The sequence below is a fragment of the Microtus oregoni genome, unplaced genomic scaffold (genome assembly GCF_018167655.1).
Source record: "Microtus oregoni isolate MIOR12 unplaced genomic scaffold, Mior012 000020F_ref0000438, whole genome shotgun sequence".
Taxonomy (NCBI): Eukaryota; Metazoa; Chordata; class Mammalia; order Rodentia; family Cricetidae; genus Microtus; species Microtus oregoni.
Window position 1 is genome coordinate 15,115,806 of NW_024543079.1, and position 12,588 is coordinate 15,128,393.

The following is a 12,588-nucleotide window of genomic DNA, read 5'->3' on the forward strand; positions in this document are numbered from 1 at the left end:
AGCCGATAGCTTATGCTTATTACTAACTAGGTCTTACTGTTTGGTTGGAACCTCTAGCTCACTCCTGCTTGGTCCATAAAGCCCTGTTCCTGTTCGTTCTCTCTCTCTCTCTCTCTCTCTCTCTCTCTCTCTCTCTCTCTCTCTCTCTCCTTCCCTCCCCAAACCTTACCCTCTCTGAGAATCTCCAGCAAAAAATCCAGCCATGTTCTCTAGACTGCTTCCTGTTGTCTGGGGGTGTTGAAATCTTTGGGGGACCCGAGAAAGCTGGGATGCTGGCCAAGTCCTGGAGTTGCTGGTTGTATGTCTGGCTGTTTCACTTCTGTCCAGGCTTTGTGGAACTGTCTAAAGCTGCTAGGAAACTGCAGGCTTAGTTGCAGCAGTCTGTGGGATTGGACCACTTGGGGCAGCTATTGTGAAGTTGCCAGGATGCAGATTTTGAAGGGATGCCTGGGCCCTAGCAGGATGCTGGCAGAGCAGAAGATAAAGTTAAGATGTTTTAGGGGGATTTTTTTCTTAGGTCCTGGTAATTGAGGGAAAGGAACCCCAAGACCAGGGAAAGGTGGAGGAGCTCTCACCATCAGGAACAGGTGTAGGTGGGGAAACATAGGCTTTTGATCATTTGACCTGTTCAAGGTGAATCCACGTCCACTCTCTGGAGCTTACAATAATTTTCTGAGTTTATTTGAGATTAGTTTTAGACACATTAGCATTTCCGCTGTTTGCAATCTGTACTGAAACCCACATTGTAGAAGAGGCCGTGGACTCTCACGCCTTTGAGTCAGAAGGGACCCAAAAATGATTCTGGTTAGAAGCATTAACGCTCTTTTCTCTATCCAGAAGGCAGTATATATAGATTAGACAGGTGTTTTAGCACAACAAGAAACATTTTTTTTATTTATTATGTATACAATATTCTGTCTGTATGTCTGCCGACCAGAAGAGGGCACCAGACGTCACTACAGATGGTTGTGAACCACCATGTGGTTGCTGGGAATTGAACTCAGGACCTTTGGAAGAGCAGGCAATGCTCTTAACCTCTGAGCCATCTCTCCAGCCCCCAACAAGAAACATTTTTAAGTCTATAGCTAGAAAACAACCAAAGGGGCTCTAAGCTTGTGACTATGACAATAGTAGGGGTGCTCCACCAGAGCTAGACTGGTAGCTTACAGAATTCCATTGAGTCATCTCAAGACTCTGAACTTTTGGAGACTTAATATAACAGTAGCATAGCAAGAGAAAGAACTCTGGAACATGTCCCGTTCTGTTATGTACCTTAAGTTACCTTTTAAAAATCACCATTGACGCTCACATCCTTAGAGCTTTGTAACTCAAATTTACACGCCTTAAAACACCTTAGACCCTAAAACATTCTCTTAGATCCTCACAACTGAACTTTCATATCTTCACATGAACTTTTGTTTTGTTTTGTTTTGTTTTTGAGGCAGGGTTTCTCTGTGTAACAGTCCCAGCTGTGCTGGAACTAGGTCTTGTAGATCAAGCTGGTCTTGAACTCACAGAAATCCACCTGCCTCCTTCTCAGTGCTGGGATTAAAGACGTGCACCATCATTGCCCGGCTTCCTCACATAAACTTCCCCCTTCTTCTATCTTATCATTTACCAGGAGACACAGGTTACTGAGAGTAGTCATTGTATAGTGAGCTTGTTTAAATAAAGGAGTAGTAAAAACGCTGTGTTGAAATCTGTTTTGTGAGTTTATCTCTTTTCTGTGTCTGATAACAAGGTAAACTGTGTCTAGACCTAATAACAGCTCCAGGAAAGTGAGGCCTGTGATCTGAATTTTATACACAGACAACTGAGCAGGCAGCTGAAGCCTCGGTTGTTGCTGTTAAACCAGCAAAGCTGTCATTGGCCTATTCATTGGAGTTCTGAGAAGGACAAACTTCACCTGAGTAAGTCCAAGTGCAGACCAAGCAGCTTCCAAATCTATTAAAAATGACAGGGACTGTCTGGCTACCTAGACAGCTACCCCAAGTTCCTTCATGGTCATTGGAGGCAGTCTTCGGCTGACAGGCCCAGAAGATACAACAGACTTTCCTGTGGAGTAGGAACTTGGGGTAGGAAGAGCCAGGCTACCTTTCCTAGACATAGTGGGGCAATCCATTCCCCAGTGACCTGCTCTGCTTGTCCAAAGTCTGGGGAGAGTCTTGGCAGAAGTTGAGGTGAAAAGCAGTTTTTTGGTTGGTTGGTTGGTTGGTTGGTTGGTTGTTTTTGCCCAGTGGCCGGCATTGCCACATTTAAGCAAGCTCCAGGTAGATGTGCCTGCCCATCTTCTTTGGAGGAGATAGGGGTGCTCCCAGGAACCTCTCTTACTGAGAGCTGTATCAGCAGACATGGCAGGCGAGAACTGTTGTATGCTGAGCAAGATGAAGACGGCCTCTCCATCTCTGACTCCCATGTTGCCACAAACATACAGGCAGGATATGTACAAAGTTTAGAGGCGACTAGAGAGGAGAGCAGACAGAAACAAGAGCAAAGTAAAAGGAAGAGAGTGAAGAATTCTTTTTCCATTCACTGACTGCCTGGTCCAAGGTATACTGAAGTCAGATTTGACTTAGGCTAGATTTGATTTGAACAGAGTGAACAGAGGGTCTCCAAAAGACATCCCAATGTGTAACTGGATGTTTCTCTCCCACCTGCCAGTCCCCAAATAACCACTCAGAGGCTTAATATTAATTATAAATGCTTGACTGATGGCTCAGGCTTGTTACTAGCTAGCTCTTACATTTAAATTAACTCATTTCTATTAATCTATGTATTGCCATGTGGCTGTAGAATTAACCTCATTTTCTACATGTCTTGCTTCCTCAGAAGCTGGCAGGTGTCTCCCAGACTCTACCCTTCTTCACCTGTATTTCTGCTTGGATTTCCCACTTGGCTCTATCCTGCCTTGCTATAGGCCAAAGCAGCTTTACTTATCAACCAATGAGAGCAATACATATTCACAGTGTACAGGATCCCACAGCAAGGTGTATGACACAGTTCCCAAGGATGAGGCAGAGGGAAGTCCAGAACCTGTAGCACAGATTCTAATTGTTCTTAATAATAAAAATTTAGAGTCAGATATTGGAGGGGGGGCGGTAAAAGCTGAAGGACAGGATCAGAGAAGCACAGCAGCCAGCTACTAGAGTTCTTACCTCTACCAATGCTCAGATCAAAAGGGCAATCCTGTCTCTACAAATCCTCAGACTGCAGTGAGCTCCTGTCTCCTCCCGCCTTATATACCTCTCTCCACCCAGCCATATCACTCCTGTCTCACTTTTCTAGCGCTGGGATTAAAGGCATATGATTCCAGGTGCTGGAATCACCTTTGTGTGAGTTTTGTTTCTTTTAGACAGATTAAATCTTGTGTAGCCCAGGATGGCCTTGAACTCACAGATATCTGTCTGCCTCTAACTCCCGAGTACTGGGATTAAGGGTGTGTGCCATCACTGCCTGGTCTCTACAACTAACTAGTGACTTAGCTCTGCACTCTGATCTCCAGGCAAGCTTTGTTTGTTAGATTACAAACAAAATATCACTATAAGAATCTAAGACTCTCAGACGTCCTCGGAGGAGGATCAAACAGAGCAGACACAGGCTATTCAGTGAGTCATCACACAGGAGCAGGGGCCAAAGGCGAAGGGCCCGAGTGAGACCCAGTTGCCTCGTACCAGGACTTCAAGAAAAGCCAGAAAGTGAGGACTGTGCTTGAAAAATGAAGCCTCTCATCCAGGGGACTTGTCAGAAGTGGGTATCCCCGGCAGAGACCCAATTGCCAGTATTTAATGGAAGGCAAAGCCATCGGTGAACAAGAAAGCAGATCTATCGTAGGTGGAAGAGAGCTGACCTGTTGCAGGTTGAGTGGGCAGGTCTGAACCTAGTGTGACCAGACCAAATACCAGGAGATCCTATCTGATGTAATAATAAATGTACCAGCACCAATGTAATAATAAATAAAAAAGAAAGGCAAAGTGGGTACCTTTCAGCCCACCCTGCCAAGTTATGCCACTAAGCAAGATGCCAATGCCCTCAGACAACAGGAAGCAGTCTAGAGAACATGGCTCCTTCATTCCCACCTCACCTGCTAACCCTTCCTAGGTCCTCACCTTTTTATATGAACAAAAGGGAGGAGTGTTAGTTTCCACTGCAGCAGCAGCCTGCCTCTGCTGCCAAAGCAGTTACATCATCACCTGTCCCAGGGTGCCTTGCCACAGCCAGCTGTGTGACATGTGCACCCCTTAAATGTGCCTGCCAGGGACAGCTCGCTCTCTTGCCTCTGTCCTCCCTTGCCTCTTCTCCACTCCAGCACAGCCTTTCACTCTCCCCCATCCTCCTCCCCAATAAACCTCTTGCACTAACTCTGTTGCGCATAGCATGTTTGCTTAGTGACATATTTTGAGCGGGCCCGCCGAAAGGTACCCACTTCGCCTTCCTTTTTTATTTATCATTACAACTACCACCACAAGAAAACACTCCTCAAGGGCTCCACAGGCCAGTCCTATTGCTCAAATCTTGGAGACCCAGAGCCCACTCCAAATCCCAAAGCCCCCTTCTTCCCATCACCCTTTGCAGGAATGAGACCAGAACTCCTATTTTCCCATCTTCAACATCTCCATTAACCCAAAGGCCTTGGGTTCTGAACTCGTCCCTAAAGTGTTTCTCAGCAGAGATTTTACCACTATCCCCATTTTACCCTGTCTGGTCATTTCATTTACTTTGTTTGTTTTTTGTTTTTTTAATATTTATTTATTTATTATGCATACAATATTCTGTCTGTGTGTATGTCTGCAGGCCAGAAGAGGGCACCAGACCTCATTACAGATGGTTGTGAGCCACCATGTGGTTGCTGGGAATTGAACTCAGGACCTTTGGAAGAGCAGGCAATGCTCTTAACTACTGAGCCATCTCTCCAGCCCTTACTTTGTTTGTTAAGCAGCTACTGGATGCTAGGTATTGGTCTAGATTCTAGAAACATAGCCAGGAAAAAAAGACAAAAAATATTTGTCTTCATGAACTTACAGTCCAACAGCAGAGAAGGGCTGTAGACAAGGGAGTAAATAAGGAAGCAAAGGGAGAGGGAGAGGCCGTACTTCAGGTCCTTTTCATTCCGGTATGAAGAGAAGCTATGGTAGCCAGTGTGGTGGGTCAGGAAGAGCTCTCCGAGGAGGCAGATGACCTAAGAAACACAATGGAGTCAACTTTTTGAAAGAGTGACGGAAGCTGGAACGAATGGCAAATACAAAGGCTTGGAGGTCCAAAGTAGAGGCCAAGGGTGGGGTGGAGCTCACTGGAGCTTACCTGTTTAGCATTCCCAAGGCTTTGTGTGCAGCCCACCCACTTCTAGCCACTCACGCTCGGGGCTAAGAGCGTCAAAGAGCAGTGGAGACTGAGGGTTTAGGTTCTGTTCTGAGAGTGATGGACAGCGAGAGCTCCACAGACACAGGCAACATGGCCGTGGCAGCTCTCCAGACCTGTCTCTTCACGCAGGAGTACATGAATGTCTCTTCTGCATGCTGCCCGTCCTCCTAAATGACAGCTTTCCTATCCTCTGTGGAACATTAGGAACCTGCCTTCTCGCCTCCCCGGAGAAATCGTCTGTGGCCTTCCAGGACAGAACAGAGGCCTGCCTTGCCACACTAAATCCTCACACTACCTGGCACCGCCCTGGCCAGGCGATCATTTCTCTTTCCCCCATACACCAATCAGGGAAACACCGCATCCATTCTGGTTGGACCTCAAGGCTTGACCCAGAGGCCGCCAGGGAAATGCTTGACTGATGCCTTGCTGATTGGAACAGACCAAGAAGCCTAGGATGCAAACCTCTACCACTGACGGGTTCCCCCAGTCAGACTGCTTCCTCTGCAGACCTCCCACCCTTTACCGCTGTCCCTTCCTCCATCGTAATCTGTCATCCCATGTTCTACTGCCTTGGGGCTACCTGGTTGGCATTGGACTTCTGAAGCAACTAATGTAGTAATTCCAGGCCATAAGGCCAACTAGAGAAAAGGAAAAGATTGAGAAACTTCTAACGACCAACTTTACAGTGAGCACTTACTTCAGTTACCCCCAGAATGACAAAACTTAAAACTAGGTCCTAGGTTGAGAGGAGAAAATGGGTGTATGCAAAGCAGTGTTGTACCCAGACATCTTGGTGTCCTTAGGAGGTGACAAGACATGGCAGTTGTTACAGACAGAATTGTATGTTCCTTTTGCCCTCCTGGTACTAGGAGTTTCCAGGCCCAGTAGCCACCATGTTTCTGTTTGGGGGAGTGGGGACATAGTTCAGTTGGTGCTTTCTTAGCAACCAGGAAGCTCAAGAGGATCCTCAGCATTGTATAAGTGGGCGCTGTGGCTTGCCAATCATCCCAGCACTCGGGAGGTGGAAGTGGGGAAATCATAACTTCAAGTCTTTCTCAGCTACAGAGTCAGTTCGGGAGCAGCCCGAGGTATATAAGATCTTGATTGGTGCGGACGAGGGGGAGGCTCAGCAAGTGAAGAAGGCACTTGCCACGGACTGGATCGAGAGAACTGATTGCTGCCAGCTGTCTTCTTACCTCTATATTGACTGTGTACATTTGTGCATTTAAACACTAAGGAAATAAATGTAATTGAAATATATTAAGAAGAACAAAATGGGGATCTCTGTGAGTTTGAGACCAGCCTGGTCTACAGAGCTAGTTACGACAGGCTCCAAAGCCACAGAGAAACTCTGTCTCGAAAAACCAAAAAAAAAAAAAAAAAAAAGAAGAACAAAATAGGAGCTAGAGAGATGGCTCGCCGGTTGCTCTTTCAGAGGACCTGGGTGTATGTGATGTGTATGTGTGTATTTACATGTACACACACAGGCACACACATGTGAGCAAAGCTTAGTGAGCAACGGTGTCTACCACTAAGCCTGAAGACTGGAGCTTGATCCCTGGACCCATGCGGTGGAAGAGAGAACTGAGTTCATAAGTCTCCCAAAACTCCCAGAGGCATTCGATGGCACACAGACACGCCCCTCTCACATAAATAGATAAATGCCATTTTTTTGAAAGAATTGTTTTAGAGACAGACTCTCATTATGTAGCTCTGGCCGGTCTGGAACTCAGACTCAGAGATCCACCCTCCTCCAACTCCCCAGTGCTGAGATTAAAGGTCTACACTACAACTAGCTAGGGCTCTGTTTTAAAAAGCAGGGCGAGGTGTGAGAACTCACCTTAGAGGTACTTTCTATTCAAATGAGGGAGAAAGGTGTCCAGAGAAACGAAACTTACTAACAACACTTGGGTTTGTAACAGCCAGTTTCCAGGATTCTGATACAACAGATTTCTGTGGTGCTTTGCCATGGCAGTATGAACAAACTAATATCTGGTTGAGATCACAGGCTTTCGAGGCAAGCCAGAAGACCTGGATTGAAATCCTTTCTCTAGCCTTATCAGCTATAGTATCTTGGGCAAGTTTCTTTGCCTCTGTATTTCTGTTTCCCATAAGTTAGCTGGCAGTTTTATAATACTTACCCTGCAGACTTTTGTTTGTTTGTTTTTTGTTTTTTTCTGGAGCTCACTCTATAGACCAGGCTGACTTCAAACTCACAAAGATCTGCCTGCCTCTGCCTCCCCGGTGCTGGGAATAAAGGTGTGTGCCACCACTCCCAGCTCTGCAGACTTTCTATAAGAATAAGATGAGTGACGAAGTATTTAAGGGCTGTGCATGCAGTTTTGTGGCAGTGTACTCGGTGTGCATAAGGCCCTGAGCTTGACACCCAGCACCACATACACAAGGGTGTGCAGGAAACCATTACCCAGTTAGTACTCTATAGATGCACACTTAGTAAATTTTGTTTTTCTGGGCAAAGGCAAATAAACAGGTCTGCCTTGGGGAACTTAGAGTTGTGCAAAAGGAAAGTGGATTACTAGGTAATAAATATTCTTATTGTGGCAATGGCTTTTTGCCTTTAGCACTATAGGAGGCTTGGAGAGGAGAAACTCACTCATCTACCTGAGAAAGGGCTTACTGAAAGATAATATACAGGAAGACCTGCCAAACCAAATTGTTTCCAAATACTTGTTCCCAACACTGGGCCACATGTCACAGCTCGGACTGATCCTCCACGCAGGTGCAGGTGACCATTCCAACAGCTTTGCTTTTCCAAACTCACGCTGAAACTGAGTATGGCCTTCTAGCCTCCACCTCCCAAGTGCTAAGAGTCCCTAATTTGCTATATTAAAAAATGTCCCTGGGACTGGAGAAATGACTCAGTAGCAAAGGGTACACACTGTTCTTACAGAGGATCCCAGTTCAGTTCCCAGCACCCACATCAGAAGTTCACAAAAACTTGCAGCTCCAGCTGCAGGGGGAATGGGACATTCTGGCTCCCAGGACACTTGTGCTTACTGCACAGAGATTCATACAGGCATAATTTAAAAACTGTCCCTGAAGCCAGAAGCAGATGATGTGCTCTACTCCAGATAGCTTCTTTTTTTTTTTTTTTTTTTTTTTTTTTTTTTTTTGATTTTCAAGACAGGGTTTCTCCGTAGTTTTTGGTTCCTGTCCTGGAACTAGCTCTTGTAGACCAGGCTGGCCTCGAACTCACAGAGATCCGCCTGCCTCTGCCTCCTGAGTGCTGGGATTAAAGGCATGGGCCACCACTGCCCGGCCAGATAGCTTCTAAAAATCATTTTGTTTTCTTTCTTTTTGTTTGTTTTGAGACGAGGGAGGTCTCATTATGTAGCCTTGGCTAGCCTGGAGATCTTTCTCCCTCTCGAGTGCTGGGATTAAGGGTGCGAGCTATACCACAACACCCCACAAGACAAGCACTCCTTGTTGACTGCTCTTCCAAAGGTCCTGAGTTCAATTCCCAGCATCCTCATGATGACTCACAATCATCTAGAGTGAGATCTGATGCCCTCTTCTGGCATTCAGGCATACGTGCAGGCAGAACACTGTATATAAAGACAAGCACTCTTTACTTGGGTTCTGAGGATCACAATTTAGGCCCTCAAACAAGCAAGGCAAATACTGTCACCTTAGCTAACTCCCCAATCCCGAATCTGATTTCTGCAAAACTGTGAGACATCAGTTATCTATTGCCCATCACTTGAAAGGTCTTTCTTATTTTTATATCGAAGGAAAGATTTTCAGGCACTGGAGAAAAGCACTGGCTCAGCAGTTAAGATCATGCACACTCTTGCAAAGACCTGAGTTTGGTTCCCCGCACCCATGTTGGGCAGCTCACAAATGGCTCTGGCATCCCTGGTCACTAACACTCAAATATACAAACACACACAGACAGACACATACACACAGCAGTAAAAATAAATTTTAAATAAGAATAAGCTAGATGTAGTGGCAAACACCCTACCTGAGACAGGCTGGACCCACCTCCTTGATCCTTCTGCCCTCAACTTGACAGGATTGCGATTGTGGTATGCACCACCTCAGTTGGCCTAGCTTGAGATTTCTTGACATACCAAGCCCTACTCCCCAGGGTGCAAAAAGACTCATCAGTCACACTTTCCAAGAAAGGGCTTTTAAAAAGAATTCCCCTTTCCTTTTCTTTCTAAGGTTGTGCAGTCTTGAAGCAGCCTTCTCTGGGGTTCCTTAGGGCTAATGAGCTATACAATGGTTTCAGGTCACACTAGGTTGGTAGGTGAAATAAATCCTTTTGTTGCAGAAGGAGGTCTCAGCGTGACCCGGAGAGTCTTCCCTAAACCTCCTCACTTTGAGCAGACCCTGGACTGTCACTCTTGTATCTCTTTCCTGGGGCGGTTGACAAACCTAAATTCATGGGTTCCATATTTGTCAAGGCTCTCATGTCGTAAGTGGCTTTGGTGCTCAGGATATGAGTCCTTTTGTTTCTAGTTTTCACTCAATAACTGCCCTAGACATTCCTCACACATTAAAACATTTGTGTTTATAAGAATATGATATAACTAGGCATATTAGACATATTAGCTAGTTATTAACAGAAATGCCTGAAGATTTACCCAAGCTATGACCGTATTGGCCAGTTGTCTTGACGTGTGGGCCTTGGACATAAAAGTGCCAGAAGTGACACAGAACTGTATGGGTCTCATCTTCATCAGGTGTCGAGGTCTAGGCAGAACCTGGTGTGCAGACACTGGCTGGAGCCTGGCTGGATTCCTCTCTTCCCAGGTTTCTCATGCTCCAGTCAGGGTCTTGGATCTGATGCGGGTTCTGCATGGCTGTGATCACGTGTTTCATGCATCATTAGTGAGTTCTCCAGCACGCCACTCCATTTGAGCATACCTTTGCTTCACACCCTTCTTATCGTTAATGGAAGGCCAAGCCCCGCTACTTATCAGTGTTGGTGTCCAGTACTAGCAAAATGTGATGGAACTTCTCAGAAATCACTGGAGACTTGGTCACCAACTAAAAGCCATCATTCTCAACATTAAGGAAGGCAGCAGAAGAGTATATGCCTCTTGTGGAGAAGTAGAGGACCTTTCTACAACACAGTCTCTATTTGTATACATACAGCATGTGTATGTATGTATGTATATATATATATATATCCATTTGAATTCATGTGGTTGAACATGTATGATGGGTGCACATGTATCCATAAGGATGTGGAGGCTAGAGTTCAATCAATAGTGTCCTTTTTTAAAAAAAAATTGAATTTTGGGGCTGAGAGATGGCTCAGAGGTTAAGAGCACTGACTGCTCTTCCAAAGGTCCTGAGTTCAATTCCCAGCAACCACATGGTGGCTCACAACCATCTGTAATGAGATCTGGTGCCCTCTTCTGGCCTGCAGGCATACACGCAGACAGAATACTGTATACTTAATAAATAAATAAATATTAAAAAATTGAATTTTATTGAGCTCTACATTTTTCTCTCCTCCCCTCCCTGCCTCTCCCCTCCCTTCAACCCTCTCCCAAGGTCCCCATGCCCCCAATTTACTCAGGAGATCTTGTCTTTTTCTACTTTCTACTTCCCATGCAGATTAGATCTATGTAAGTCTCCCTTGTTCTCTGGGATTGTGGTTTGTAGGCTGGCTTTTTTTATTTTATGTTTAAAAACCACCTATGAGTGAGTACATGTGATAATTGTCTTTCTGTGTCTGTGTTACCTCACTCAAAATAATATTTTCTAGCTCCATTCATTTTCCTGCAAAATTCAAGATGTTGTTATTTTTTTCTGCCTTGTAGTAAGTACTCCATTGTGTAAATGTACCACATTTTCCTTATCCATTCTTTCTTTGGTCAAGGGGCATATAGGTTGTTTCCAGGTTCTGGCTATGACAAACAAAGCTGCCATGAACATAGTTGAGCACACATGTCCTTGTGGCATGATTGAGCATCCTTTGGATATATACCCAACAGTGGTATTACTGGGTCTTGAGGAAGGTTGTTTCCTAATTTTCTGAGAAATCGCCACACTGACACCCAAAGGGGTTGTACCAGCTTGCATTGCAGTGTGTTCCCTTTACCCCACAGCCTCTCCAAGCATAAACTGTCATCAGTGTTTTTGATCTTGGCCATTCTTACAGGTGTAAGATGGAATCTCAGAGTTGTTTTGATTTGCATTTCTCTGATGACTAAGGATGTTGAACATTTCCTTAAGTGTCTTTCAGCCACTTCTCTGTTGAGAGTTCTCTGTTTAGGTCTGTACTCCATTTTTTTTATTGGATTATGTGTTCTTTTGGTGTCCAATTTTTTGAGTTTTTTGTATATTTTGGAGATCAGACCTCTGTCTGATGTGGGGTTAGTGAAGATCTTTTTCCATTCTGTAGGCTGTCATTTTGTCTTGTTGACCGTGTCCTTTGCTTTACAGAAGCTTTTTAGTTTCAGGAGGTCCAATTTGTTAATTGTTTCTCTCAGTGTCTGTGCTGCTGGGGTTATATTTAGGAAGTGATTCCCTGTGCCAATGCGTTCAAGTGTATTTCCCACTTTCTCTTCTTCAAGGTTCAGTGTGGCTGGCTTTATGTTGAGGTCTTTGATACTTGAGTTTTGTGCATGGTGATAGATATGGGTCTATATTCATTCTTCTACATGTTGATATCCAACACCATTTGTTAAATATGCTTTCTTTTTTCCATTTGATATTTTTTACTTCTTTGTCAAAAATCAGGTGTTCGAAGATGTGTGGACTGATATCCGGGTCTTCTATTTGGTTTCATTGGTCCTCCTGTCTGTTCTTATGCCAATACCAGGCTGTTTTCAGTATTGTAGCTCTGTAGTAGAGTTTGAAGTCAGGGATTGTGATACCTCCAGAAGTTCTTTTATTGTATAAGATTGTTTGGCTATCCTGGGTTTTTTGCTTTTCCATATGAAGTTAAGTACTATCCTTTCGAGGTCTTTGAAGAATTTTGTTGGGATTTTGATGGGCATTAAGTTGAATCTGTTCAATGGTGTCCTTTTTCAGGAGCTGCCTACCTTGACTTTTGGGGACTGGTTTGCTTACAGAGGTCCACCAATTAAGCTAGGTTGGTGGGCCAGTGAGCTCCAGGGGTCTGCCTGTCTCTGCCTTCCCGGCACTGGGATTACAAGCACACTCCACTACACCAGTTTTTCCCTTGGGTTCGGAGGACTGAATTCAGGTCCTCATGCTTGAACAACAAGCACTTTACTGACTGAGCCA